This window comes from Buteo buteo, chromosome 15 (assembly GCF_964188355.1).
Source record: "Buteo buteo chromosome 15, bButBut1.hap1.1, whole genome shotgun sequence".
Taxonomy (NCBI): domain Eukaryota; kingdom Metazoa; phylum Chordata; class Aves; order Accipitriformes; family Accipitridae; genus Buteo; species Buteo buteo.
In genome coordinates this window covers 26,509,568-26,523,821 of record NC_134185.1, presented here as the reverse complement: position 1 = coordinate 26,523,821, position 14,254 = coordinate 26,509,568, and the positions used below count along the sequence as shown (strand labels likewise).

Below are 14,254 nucleotides of genomic sequence, written 5' to 3'. Positions count from 1 at the left end.
CTCCTCTGGGCAGAAAAAAATATCTTTGACCATTGGGCTGGCTGGAGGCAGCCACGAGCCTTTGGAGTAGGACCCTTTCCCACTGCTCAGTGAAGTGTAACGAAGGATGAACTTCAGAGCGGGAGCACAGTGAACCTGGGGCACCGTCACCCAGGGGAGGGACCACAGCTCTCCCAGCTGGGATGCGGGAACGCTCACTGCCACCATCAGCCCTCATGCTGGCTCGTTCCATCTCGCCCAAATGTCAAAGTCCCTTTCTAAGATGACCTTTCTCTAGTCCTTGTGGTGCCTCCTATTACAGATAGCTACAAAGGGCACTAAAGTGAATGGCAAGAAGTCTTCTTAAAAGGGACTTTCACACCGGGACATGTTTGAAAGCAGCAGCGATGCAACAAGGAGCTCCCCTGGCCCGCGGGTTTTCCACCTCTCTCTTGCTCTCGGTGCGGACCTGTGCCGTCTGTCCAAGCTCTCGCGTCTCACCACGTTTCCCATCCTCATCTGAGCAAGGCCCCACGCAGGAAAGTGGAAACGCTCGGGATGGTTGCCAAACTACCCTGGATATGACCTGAGAAAGTCGTTTCTTTCCCGGACCAGTGCGTTCCCCACCACACTATTTTCCTGTGGTCGAAAGCTGTTTGGGAGGCCCGGGGGGGCCACGAGGAGCCCCCCCATCCCCTCCCTGCCAGCTCGAAGCCCATCACAGCCCAGGGCTGCTCTCCTTAACTCACAGAGAGACTCTTCAGGTGCCTTTGCTTTCTTTAAATAAAATCCACTATTCGTGCACTGTGTTCCCTGTCTCCAATTACCCGCTGCGGCTCTCAGCAATTATTCTGAAGGCCGGTAGCGGTAAGCATACTGCTGTGTACAAGAGGAACAAGGCTCAGCCTTTCGACTCAGCCGCCGGGTTTATTCCCAAGCTCTACTTCATACCATCAGCCGGGGCGGCCCCTGAGCAGGGCAGGCACGCTCGCAGCACAGCCCTGGGGAGCAGAGACGGATTTCTGGTCTCCTTTTAGTCAGCAGCACGGATGTGGCTGTAGAGACATCTTTGGGAACAATGATAGTAATAAAAAAGATTCTTTCTGCAGCCTTCAAGCTTCATTTCTGCTCTGCAATTTTCCCTGAGTACCAGCAAAACTGTTCGGATGCCTGGACTCTACAGTAGAAAAGGGCTTGGATCACCGTTTGTCTTGGATGAACATTTATCTTTATTAGTGATTTATCACCAGTCACTATTTAATCACCAACAACATTTACCCTAGCAATGGGCACATCAGCTACATTATTAATGTGGTAAGGAATTCGGTTCCTCCGTTAGCTGTTCTGTTTCTCCTGCAAAGACAAGAAAAAAAAGAAGTATTTAAAATCAGCCTTTGGTCCCAATTTTTCTCCATAATAACAGCTGCAAACTTGTTTATCTTGACAGCAAACACGGGTGGTGCAGGTGGCCAGGCTGATCTGCCCTGTGCCGCTCCCAGGCTCCTGCTGGTCTCTGGCATCGACCGGCGGAGCGGGGAGATACACAAACAAAGTTTCCTCACGATGACACCAAGTCAGCGCTTACTTAAGGAAAACTGCCCCATTCCTGCCGGGAATTTCTCTTGGCTGGAGACGGAAGGCACAAGAGGGTTACACATTTTACCAAAACTTAGGTTATCGTATAGAGGAGAACGGTCCCATCTTGGTTCTCCATAAGGAAGTCCAGTAACTTCTAGAGATGTTTGGCACCAAACACCATCCACCCCACCCCCTGGCCCACGACCTTTTTGGCAGGGATACTCAGGGACCCCTATCGTTTAGCAGTACTGAAAAAAAATCCACATTTAATTGCAGTAGGCTATTTATAAACCTGCTCTTCCAAAGCAAGATGTGCAGGGAAGCAAACAAAAGGAGTCCCTGCTTGTGCCTGGGAGGGTTCGGTCTCTCTTCCATGAAACTTCTGAAGACAAACGATTTGGAAAAAGCCACACAGGTCTCAGGGGACCTTGGGGAGGGCAGGAGGAGCTGGGCATCCCACCTAGCTGGGCCAGCACAGCTTCTCCTCGCGCTGCCCTGTCCCGGCTGTCCTGCCCATCCCTGGGCTGAAGGGCAGAGCCCGTGTCCCCGTCGCTCCTGCCCACGCCACCGCTGCTCGCTGGGAGACACCGTACCCGGCTCTGGGAACACACCGCCTTTTGGGGTTTTCAGGAGGGAGTGGGGAGCAGGGAGCAGAAGCAGCTTGTCAGGGCTGTGCCTGGCACGTACACATTCGTATAGCGAACACTGCTTCTCCCTCACCGAGTTTTTAACCCTGCCGATGAGACAGGGGGTAAAGAAGGTCGGTGAAGGGCAGAAAGGTGTTCCTCCCGCGGGGGTGAACACAGTGCTCTGCTCTCTCAGAAAAAAAGATAAATAAACTCAACATTTGTGCAGGATGACCCAAATTTCTCTTCTAAAATATGCATGAAGCTTTAATCTTTTTCTTTCCCCTGACATATCATTTAAATTCAGAGCAATGGAGGTGTCTGTATCCTGACAGACACTCAGCCCGTTTCATTCAAGGTATTCATAAAATATTTCACACACTAAGGATGGCTGTCACTACAAAGAGCAATTCCTACATAACCACAGAAGTTATTGTGATAGCATTGCAATTCATGTATTATTTCACAATAATTTATATTTTCTTGGCAGGGCAGAAGATGCTAAAAGAAAAAAAAAAAAGTAATATCAAACAGGAGTACAAATGACTTCACACTAAGTACCTAAGCTTCCACCCTGTAAGTTACCGACAAAATATAATCTGTTTGTTCTTCGCATCCATATTGGATGCTTCTGTTTTCAGCCACCGCTCGAATAGTCCTGGAGGTAGGGACGGGTTTGTGGCTGCCCACCTGCAGCAGCTGAGTGCAGAGAGGCAGCCGCCCTGAGGTGGGCTCCCCTTCCAGACCTGGCAAACCTTGTCTCCTGGACCGCACTCACGGCTCCTCCTCAGCTCAGCTAATCACTGGTTCGCAAACTCACCGGGGGCACCAGAGTCGTGATGGAGTCAAACCCACTTTGACTCCCAGAGAAGCCAGAACCCAAGTGTTCCAAGTCCTGGGCAAGTGTCCTCTAGGTTGTTACGAGGGAGGAGGAAACAGGGCAAAATGCATAAAGCCAAGCCCTTGCCTCCTTGCTAAGGAGCTACTCTGAAGACAGTTTAAGACGGGCAGAGGTGTCCACTGTGAGGCTTTCGATCAGGCAACTGGTCGGATTTACTTCCATGCCTAGGACAAGGTTAGCAGAAGACATCTGAGAAATCACGGCTTCAGATTAAGTCGGTTCATGGCACTTACTCCATCTGTGGCCAGTGGAGAGAATTATGCCCCTAACATGAGGCTCTCCATCACTCCTCATAGCTTCCAGGTGCTCTGAAATTTCTCCGTAGATTACCCACATTACCTGGGCAGCAGCCACATTTTTCAATCAGTGGAGAGAGAAGCTTTGAACTGGTAAGTGTACCTTGACAGGTCTAAGTCCAGGCTTTCTGGGCCCCACACCCATGATCATAAAAGTCACATAAAATCCATCAATTTCAAATCTGCTTGCCTCAGTGTAATTAAAATGCAAATCTCAGCAACACATCTTGGCTAGACTAATGAGTTTCTCTTTCAATCACGCAACGATGCCATTCTTACAGAACAATTTGTTTGACACAAAGCACACAGGCTCTGGAGACCTCAAAATCTACCAGCACTTAAGCTTATGAATGATAAAACTGCCACATCAAAACATGAGAAATTAATTGCTACTAACAGCAGGACTTGTCTGATGTACTCAATTAAATCGTACATCTTTCAGAATAACATGAATTGCTCATTTAATAGACTTTTACATGGGGCATAACTGTAGCAACACCTTTAAGACCTCAAACATTTGCAAGAGCCTCAGAAAAAAAAAACCAACAAATACGAGCTGAAACAATATTTGGGACACGTGAGACTTGGTGAGATGGAGTCATTTTAAATGACCTTTCCAGTCTAAACAGAACCAGAAACAGCGAATTATTTTTGTTTTAACTCATGACACCAAAAAATTGAAGTGTCTGAATCACTAAATATCAGCATTTCAAAGAGTTCACTGCAAATAAGAATAAAAAAATCTGGCATATGTAATACACTTACAAGTGTAATACATTATGTATAAATATGCAATCTAAATACATGTATATGTACACATATATAGTGGTAATTATGCATGCACAATAATGTTTAATGAAAAAATCGAGACTGACAACTTGTGACATGATTCAAAGATTCTTGGCAAAAAGTATAAAGATGCTTGAGTACCTATACAAAAGCCAGGGCCCATTTGGATGTTGGCTCATTCTGTATTATCTATATGGTTATATCTAATAGTCTCTTTCTTATTGTAAAGCCAGCACCTCAAATGCTCTTGAGTTTCTTCAATGCAAGTTCTTTGCACCTTATCTTATAAAGGACTGAGCCACACTAGTAGAAAAACTGACAACAAAGTCTCTAACCCAGTGTGGTTGATATCGCTGCAGGTCTTGGAGAACCCAGAGAAGAATGCAGCTCCCCTCGGAAGTCACGGTACAAACCCAGCCAAGACATCCCCCAAGATGAAGCGCTAATAAACCAGAGACAAGACAGCAAACAAATGGGATGATTATACGAGTATTCACCATATACAGGAAAGACAGAGGCAGAGCTCTTTAGCTGTTGCTTAGTGCACGCCCCGTGTGTTAACCTCCGTGAAGCCATCTCCCCTGCCTACCTGAAAAGATACTTGCACTGACCGTCATTTGGGGCGTTTCGTGAAGAGTATTGCCCAAATGGGAAATAATTTGCTGTCACACAGCATTCAAGGCACGCCCTGTGCTGAGATTTAGAATGTGTCCATGAAAAGGACTTTGAAACTGAGGATGGAATCAGAAGAAAAAACAACTGTTAAGTTATGCAGAAATCCTTGATGGAAAAATGCTAGGAACTACATTGTTCAGTAATAGGCTACCAAAGCCTTAGAAAACACTGCAAATGTGTCCTACAAGTGGGTTCTCTACTTGATCTAATGCTCCATGGTCATTCTTTATGAAGACAGGGATGGAGCAAACAGGCAACAGCAATCCCGACCTCCAGGAAACAACCTACCGCAGGCACAGAGAGCCTGTGGGTGGAACTGTTATGATGCTAAAGAAATGCTGAACAAGACCAATGGAAATGCTGCCATAGACTTCCCAGCTACCACCTGTGTTCGAAGAGAAACAGGACAGCTGTCAACCTCTGGCTAATGAGCTGTTCACATCTCACAGCAGAAGGATGGTGTATTCTTCAAGTTCCACTTCAAAACTTTTGGGACTTTTTTTGACATCTGAAAGGCAGAAAATAGATCAGGGCAAATTCACCTATGGTGTAAGCCTATTTATTTCGCTTGATTTACATTAGATATGAAATTGGTTCCTACTGGGATTTTAAATGATGATTAAATTTGAAATGTCACTATCAGGCTTCAGGAAAGTGAGAGCTCCTGCAGTTGCATACGGCCCATGGAAGGAAGTGGTGCTGAGCCACCTGGAGAGCAGCCATCCCTCTTCCTGAAAGAAAATCATTAAATTCTTCGACCAGAAGCTTATCACGTTACCTGACTTTTAACAGAGCAACCTGCTAGGTATCGTACTTTGTCTCCCTGAGAGCGGCAGAAATTTGGCAGTTGCCAAATTTCATTACGGCAGGGATTAGATGGTTGGACCTTGTGTCCAACGAGCTGTAGTGTCTATACGATACCTGGAACAACCGCTGCTCGAAGGAGTGCAGTAATTTCTGTCTTCAGTGCTGCAGCCGGCTGACAGATTGCTGACACAGCTCCAGATGTCGGCAGACAGCTGTTCAGGTAGTATAAAATGTGTAGAGGTTCTTGTGGCTTGAACATCTTCTGCCCCCATGTCCACCCTTGTCCAGTCTCAGCCAGGTGGCTCTCACCACCTCCGTGGTGTTCATCGGTGGCACAGGTGGGAAGGAAATACAGTTTTGACTTTATTTAGACAGTTGTTCAGCAGGGTCTGGACTGGAATAACCTTCTTCGCATTATAAATGAGTCATTATCGGGGCAAGGAAAATACTAAGACCTAATGGCTGTCACTCTGTACCCCCAACCTTGCCGGAAAACATGTTCTACTTTAACAGCAAATGAAAACAATGATAAACCTTTAAAAATTTGATAAAATTCCTGCCTTTACAGCCCTATTAAGCCACTGCCCACCCTAAGCTTTTCTGACAGGCAGTATTGGAAACTTGGTTTCAGCAACTCCTTTTCCAAAATCAAAATTAATCGCCTTTCTTGTGTCAGCAGACGGTTATGTTTGCCTCCCACTGAAGATGAGAGGCGCTTCGGTGTGAACGCATTTCCCCCAGGCGATAGCACTGTGGATTTGCACTATGCTCCGTATTTCATGACAAGTGCCCAGTCTCACTTGCAGTGCAAAATTGGTGAGTGCTTAACAGTGACCCACCTTGCCTTTACCGTGGAGCTGACGTGTGTCTTGCAGAGCAGCTCAATGCAGCGTGGATTCAGATCTAAGCTTACTCACAGCTTCTTTGTTTGCGTTTTTCTTTCCTGAAAGCTATTTTAACCTTGCTGAATGCTGATCAACAGCAGCTTGGGTGCTTTCTCCCCAAGCGCTGGGTTGCCAGTAATGAAACGTTTTGGAGGCACAAGTGCCCCAGAAGGCCCCCACTGGAAAATGGGTTGTCTGGGAAAGAGCACCCGATGGGCGGGTGGGAATGCTGGGGGCATGGCAGTAGAATGCTGGGGGCATGGCACTGCTCCACCGAAGTTTGGGCAAATAAGTTTGCAAAACATACTTAGGGACTGACAAATGATAGCATCAATATTTGGACTGGAGGTTTGCAAAAAGTGCTTCAGAGTTGGTCCAGTGTTGGCCCTCATAAAAATGAGCGCTTTCCCATGAACCATGATAGGAGAGAACTCTGAGGTTAGTGCTTAGTTCCTCTTGAAACAGTCCAGCACCGATGTTTGATACACTGAAGTATTATTACTGCACTCTCTCAAAGAGAGGTACAAAAGTGCATAAAAGCAGGGATAAATTTGTTTCTGGAGACATATGCAAATTTCCAAGGTGGCAAGGAGATCAGTGGAGGAGTTAAAATCAAAACGACAGATGAAAGGCAATACAATTCTATCTTATTTTGTTTTATTTAAAGGACTAGAATACAGAGGAAATCTTGTTAAGAAAATAAGGTAGAATGGGTAACTGCAAGAGTCAAATCTTTAGAGAGGTATTGAGAAAATTTAGATTTGCCTATTTGGGAGCACAGAGCAAATAATAAAATCACAAAATAATAGAAGAAAATCAGGAACATTGAAAGGAAATCAGCATGGCTATGTGCAAGGTGAAAGACATTACTAAAAGCAGGAAAATATCTTTACAACACCACCCCCCAAACCCCATGGTGTCTTTCTAATGAGGATTGCAAACTCTGGCAGTACACAGGCTAAAAATGTGCAAGGAACAGCATGTAAAGGGTATTAAAAAAAACCCAAACTGTTTTTAAACTCATTAAGGTTAGCACCTAGATGACATGCAAATGATCCACACGTGATAGAATTTCCTGCAGAAAATAAACCGTGGACAAACACCTAAGTGAATCTCTTCACATCTGCAATTACCATTAAGTAGCTTGAAGAAGTTCCGGTGCTATACCTACTCTCTCTTGCCCACCCCCCTGCCTTTTTTTTAGTAGAAGCCACAGAGGATCTCTCTCCAGATGCAAAATTGGCAGAAGGGCTGTGGAATAACGGACAAAGAGAAGGGGACGTGAACAAGCAGTAAATGGACAGAACGAATGGTAGTGCATGGCCAGAGCTTAACTGCATTCTCAAGAAACACTGAGATAAAATAGCTGAACCGCTGCCAGCGGTGCGCACCCTCTCACCTGGCGTCGGAGGGAAGGGGAAGGTGGTAACGTGATGACAAGATTCCTAAGAGGTGCCAGGAAGGTTGGGCCAGTGCAGACCAGGGATTCCCAACTGACAGGGAAAATGTTCTGTGCTGTAAAGAGCAGCACCGCTGAGCACATGGGGCACGGCACGGCAGCAGCGTGGAGAAGACTCAGCCTGGATTTTGTGAAGGGAAGCTTTCCTCAAGAGAGTAAAAGCCCAGACCTCCTCGTCCACCTTCTTGGGCCAGTTCCCTGGTTTTCAAAGAGGCTTTCTCAAAGTCTCCAGAGCTTCTTAAGAGACTCTGGTGCCCCGGTGGTGAATGGAAATGGCCTCACACAGATTGACAGCTCGTTACAGGATCAGAAACAGAGAGCAGAATTGAACAGATTATTTACAGAGTAGAGTGAGATCTCACACAAATCTGTGCTCAAGCTGATGCGATGCAACATATCCACACATGACCTGGGGTGGGGGGGCAAAGTTATAAAGGTTTTCTTCCAGTACTAATTTAATCAAGAGATTAAGGAGGGTCAGGCAAAGAACTATAGAGGACTTTGTGATACTGAACAACTGTATTATGAAACAGAAAGTGAAGCGCAACTTCCCACTAAGATGTCAGCTCAGTAGTAGTGACAAAAAAAAAAAAAAAAGAAGAAAAGGAAGAAGAAAGGAGAAGGAGGAGAAGGAGAAGGAGAAGGAGAAGGAGAAGGAGAAGGAGAAGGAGAAGGAGAAGGAGAAGGAGAAGGAGGAGTCGTTTGGAACAAGATACAAACCCAAACATACAGCTGGGACCCTGGGTACATCTGTACCCTGAGTGCTGTAACGAGTTCGTCTCAAAGTACCATCTCAAAGATGGTGAAGGAAAAATGGATGAGTTCCTTAGAAGGACAGTCAGATGTATGGAGCAGCTTTCAGGTGAGGAATAACTAAAGCCACTAAGACTCTTCAGTCTAACAAAAAAATACCCCAAAGCCCCACAAAATTGCTTTGTCTATGAAATTGCAAGTGTCCTAGAAGAAACAAGTAGAGATATTTCCCATCCTTTCCAATACAAGTAAACAGGGCATCAAGTGACACTAGTGAGTGTCAAGTTCAAAAACAAAACAAAGTTGAAGAGGTTGATCCACACACAGGATGGAAAGAAGATGATAAACTCCTTGTTGAATGACATTGTGGATGCTGAAAAGCTTCTTTGGGCTCAAAAGAGCACCTGGAAAATTTGATGGAAGAAAAAATCCATCAGAACTTATATAAAAGTCACCACCTCTTGCTTAAAGTTCTCCCATGGCATTTCTGCCCATGGCTAAAAATGTGTTCAGGGAATTATTGCTTCTGGCTTACCTTGACCTTATCATCTCCTCTAGGCATCTGCTGCTGAAGGCAGGAAACTTGGCTATGGGTGTCTTTGCTCTGGCCAAGAAAAGCCTTTCTTTTTCTCTGATTACTCTAGCCTACAGGAAACACAGTACAGACCTGTACCAAGAGGAAAAACAGAGAAATGTGTAAGTGCAATTGAAGAAATCTTTTACCCCAGTGCAAGACAAAAGATCTCATTGCATCCGTGTATGAAACACCATGTAAGCAGTTTCTGTTTGCATATTTAATCAGATTCTGTTTTCATCTTTCACTTTGGAGTCTCAAAGGCATTACTAAATTTCAGATAGGATGCTAATCACTGGAACCAGGTATACGAGCACTTTTTTTCCAAAAATGGATCAGAAACAAGCACAAAGAAGGCTAGAAGAGTGTATTAATTATTCTTTCCAGTGGCAACCTTATCCAGAAGATGTCACCAGAACACAAGTAGTGCTCAGAGTTCCTAGAACGAGGAACATAAATGGAATGACTTCAGACTTGTATAAGAACCACTGAAAAATCAAGAAGGATGTTGAAAGAATACCTTGAAATAAATATTACTTCTTTTCAGAGAGAAGATTAAACCTTCATATCATCACAGCAAGAAGGTCAGCATATGGATGAAATTATGTACAAACAGCAAGTCACGTAGGCAAAATATCATGACATTGTTTTGAGCAGAGACTGAATTCTTGTCAAAATTCTTTCCTTATATTAACAAAGCACAGGCATAGCAACCAGAAACCCGATTGCTCTATTTTTCCACCCTTGCTGAGTCCCTTTGCTATTTGTCTTCTCTGCTTCCTTCTTATCGATACCTTACTTCCATCGGGGACTTGCATGTTAACAATCTGCTCCTATCTCAGCTTGTGTGTCTCTACTGTTAGGGAGTATATCCACACACATACTGAATCAATACCTAATTGCTGCACTATAACGATCAGCTTCATGCTTCAGAAGATCATATTCACCAAGTTTTTTCCTTTTGCGCTTGCACTGTGAATTTTAAAGCACCGAAGATCACCTTTGACTGCAAACAAAACTGAGTAAAGAAAGAACAAAGGGATTCATAACCTGAAGGAAAGGAAAATGCATCAAGTGCAGCAACTAAAAACATTAGCGCACAAAAACTCAGAGCTACTCTAGCGGCACCTGTTGTGTGATAGCTGAACCCATCCCAAAGCAAAAACCAGGCGGTTAGTTATGGTCAAATCAGTACCTGGAGCAAAGTCTCTTAGTGCTTTAGTCTAGCATGGCAGAAATGTTGCCACTGCTGCAGGCTCAAGCAGATCAGCGATCAGCAGCTGATATCTGACAGGTAAATATCACTTCACTTCTTTGTGACAGCTGAGTGCAGATATGAGCCAGCATGGCTCGTGTTGACTAACACGCCACGGCCCAGAAGAGATGCTATTGCAGGAACAAGGTCAACATAAAGCACACAGACCAGAACATCAGCCAGCAGGAATTGTCCTGAGTCTTGAGGTTTGGGTTTAAGGGTTCCCTTGACCCTCTCTGGCACCAGGCGATAAGCCCCATGCCATCATGTTTATCCTTCTCTAAGAAGAAACAAACAAACAAATCTACCTGGTAATGGTAAACCCCACAGATTCTTTAGGACTGACAACCTATTAGGGTGTAACATCTTCTGAGTATCACTTTCCACAGACCTCCCTGACGAAGGTGTTCTAGGAGCAATAACAGTATGTATCACAGGGCTTTTAAACTCAATAGCTCTTTATTCAGATGTTATTTGTACACGTGACTGCCCAAACAGTTTGCACCTCTTTGAGCATGAAGTTAAAAATAACATTTGCTCCAGTGGTATTTGCACTGTTATGGGAAAAGGTTTTGTAAGAGGTTCTCCTAGGAGATTGTGCATAATAGTTGCATAATATGAGAAATCACGTTTTTATAATGTCATTTGACAGGTTTAGCCTAATCTCTAGGAAACTTAGGCTGATGGGAAGTGTAACCTTTCTGATTCTGTATTAATCAAAACAATGGAATGAGGCCAGGTCTACACTAAAAAGAAAAAAAGTTTCTGTTACCTTGAAATCTGAAGGTATTTCAGCATGGAGTTCCAGTGTCCTGAAGCTAGCTGTAGTCTAGACAGATTTCGTTATATGCTTCTATATTAGATGTGTATATATGTATACACACTATTAGGAACAGTCCATTTCTGTAACTAGATTTTCAATCTGCCTGATGCAATAAGCAAGTCTTCTATAAAAATTAATATTACTTTAAAGTCTGGACATCTAGCACCTACTAAACTGAAAAGTTTTTCAATTTCTAAAAATTCATAAAAAAACAGTTTAGCCAGTCATGAGGTGAAATGAGAACTCCTTTAAAAGTGGAATTTATTTGAGGTTCAAAAAATGAACAGCATGCTTCTTGGCTGAAGAAGTTCAAATTAGAGAGTCCTTTAAAAAAATCAATGCGTGCAACCTAGCCTTGTTGCTTGTGTCTGAACAATCAAATCACTGTTTTGCTTCAGATAAAGAGAAGCAGTTTCCTTAGCAATCTCTGAAAGTTAGAAAACACATCAACGGGAAAAAAGGTTTACCTGCTTAAAGTAGTAATAAAAATGCTGTTCTACTTCACTAGCATGTCAGATCCCAAGTCACGACTAACAGATGAAATCAGCATCTTAGACACCACACAGTCCGAGCTCCCCCCCAGGGAAGAACCTCAACCAGGAGAGAGGGTCGGGAAGTTAAAAGCGATCCCTGCAGAAGTCAGCTGAGCTATCAAGGTAATTCTCCAGTGCTTGTGGGGAGGAGCTGCCTGGTTCAGAGACGCCTTTTCAGAAGGCTCTCCTGATTTGCCTGTCTCCATAAGAAGAGTTTGCTTTCTATTTTTCTGAGTGAGAATAAACAGGTGGAAGGAGTGGGGCAGGTTGTTGTTTTAGTGTAAGCTGGGACATCAGGTCGAGTTACTGACAAAGATTCTTTTTTGTCAGACATTAAGACGGCATAGCTTTTTATAAGGGTAAGTTTACATCAAAATCTAATGCCTGATTAGACATGATTTGGAAGACCAGGCAATGTAAACAGGCATCCAGCCTTACTGGGTAGAACAAAATGAGAATTTCAGGCCCTGGGAAGCTCCGTTCGCAGATCTATCAGGCAATGAATCATTGGAAATGCACAGGCTTTTTTATGACAGAAATCCTCCTCCATTCCATAAAACCATTTCTTGCTCTCTTTTTCATAGCCTAAAAGAGGATGCTTGATAATAAACACAATTCTCATGAAGTTGCTGCTGTTTGTGCAAAACCTTCCTGGTTTCACACAGACTTGGACAACCAGTATGGTTAGGAAGTAAGATGTTGGGACCAACCAGAACCAGCATGGTTATCAACCGGATAACCGATGAGATCTTTGCAATTTTCAACTTCAATAAGCTTTCAGTACATACTTCTATAAGCAAAGATACAGAGATATGAAAACAAGTCAGGAGATGCTGAAATCCACTTTTTCCTCTTTTGTTATTTTGCGAGTAGATCCAGATCCTATTCTGTGTAGACATCACAGTTAGGCTTGCTGGTAGATCCCAAGCAGAGCATTTACCATCCTAACACACATTTTTGGGGAAAAAAAAATGCTTCCGAATGCAACAGTGAGTAACCTGAGCTACTGTCAACTACAGGCAATTGAAAAGTCACATTTTACTTCACATGCTGATCATTTAGTCTTCTGTATTTTCAACCTGTGCTTAGCAGTATTCACAGGTTGTCATATACATTGCAATTAAAAAGAAGACATAGTTATGAGAAAATTACTAGTTCTTCACATCTATCTTCTATTCTGTACTGTTGTCTATATTGGTAGAGAATACAATATTACATATTGCTCTTTTATCAGATTTCATCTTACAGCACTTGCTGGTTTGGATTTCTTATATTCTGAGGAGCTACAGTCATGGAGTTTCTGTAGCTGGTGTACCCACAGCACTGACTACTTAAAAATGGGATGGAAAATATAATTAAATAAGTGTAGCTTCAATTTAATTCAGAGCCCTCCTTCTTGAGGAGGTTACATTAAAGCTGAATTCCATTTCTTCTCTGAGTATTTCACTGCAGGCAACAAACCAGAAGTGTTAGTTCAGGAGCTACACTATCGTGGTGATGGTGATCCACTGCCAAATTTGGCGCTGATGCCACGGACAGAGATTCAAGCTGACACTAAGTCACAAGGTCTTTTAAATTAATTTGGCTTCAAACATCAAAAAGGTTTGTCATCACTTTCCTGTAACACAAGTACAACAGCCTGGCAGACACAGTAAAGGCTGTGGTATTTTTCTCCGTCAGCCTGGTTTCTCAATGTTCATTTTTCAAACATACCTCCTTTATCTGTGTTGCTCTGTTGGAGCTCTTTGAGGATGTAGACCCTACCCAAAATACAGTGGGTACGAGGCTGGGTGAGCTTCTCCTCCTGGCAATTTGCTTCCTTAGCTGAGACTCTGTATTAGTGATTAAAAATAGCAGACTTGAGGGTAATTCGAGACGAGTCTGTATTTCACTGGCAAAGAAGAATATTGGCCGTGTCTGTGATGAGATGTGGCTCTGACAATCGCCACCCCAGCTGCAGCACTTCTAACGCCAACTTTTTGTCCTTAAATCAGGAGTTTCTCAGGGGCAGGTAGGTGTCTCCTCTCAAAGTTCAGAGAGGAAAAAGAATTCTGAACAGCACCGTAACTAATTAGAGGCTACTGTCAGGGAAAACGGAAAAGAAGGTTGACCGAGTTTCTGTGACCATTCAGATACTTAAGGATTTGCTAATTAAGAGGCTGGATAACTCACAGGGTTAACCTGAAGTATATAGTTAAGTACATGACTGCAGGAAAGCCTGTATCATCAGCCACTCTGAGACACTTGGAGCATCTTGTATTTACAATGTTTTGTGGTACAGAATTCTATTTACTAGTCTGAACCCTTAGCTTATTTTATAAG

At 43.7% G+C, this 14,254-nt stretch overlaps 1 long non-coding RNA gene across 1 annotated transcript; it reads right to left on the bottom strand.

The window, feature by feature from the left end:
* Positions 1 to 1,195: 1,195 nt before the first annotated feature.
* LOC142039653 (uncharacterized) lies at positions 1,196 to 13,820 on the bottom strand. Its single transcript, XR_012652997.1, has 3 exons — positions 13,646 to 13,820; positions 9,283 to 9,414; positions 1,196 to 1,332 (listed from the first exon to the last, which is right to left on the bottom strand). It is a non-coding gene; the product is annotated as an uncharacterized LOC142039653 (long non-coding RNA).
* Between the last annotated feature and the right edge of the window lie 434 nt (positions 13,821 to 14,254).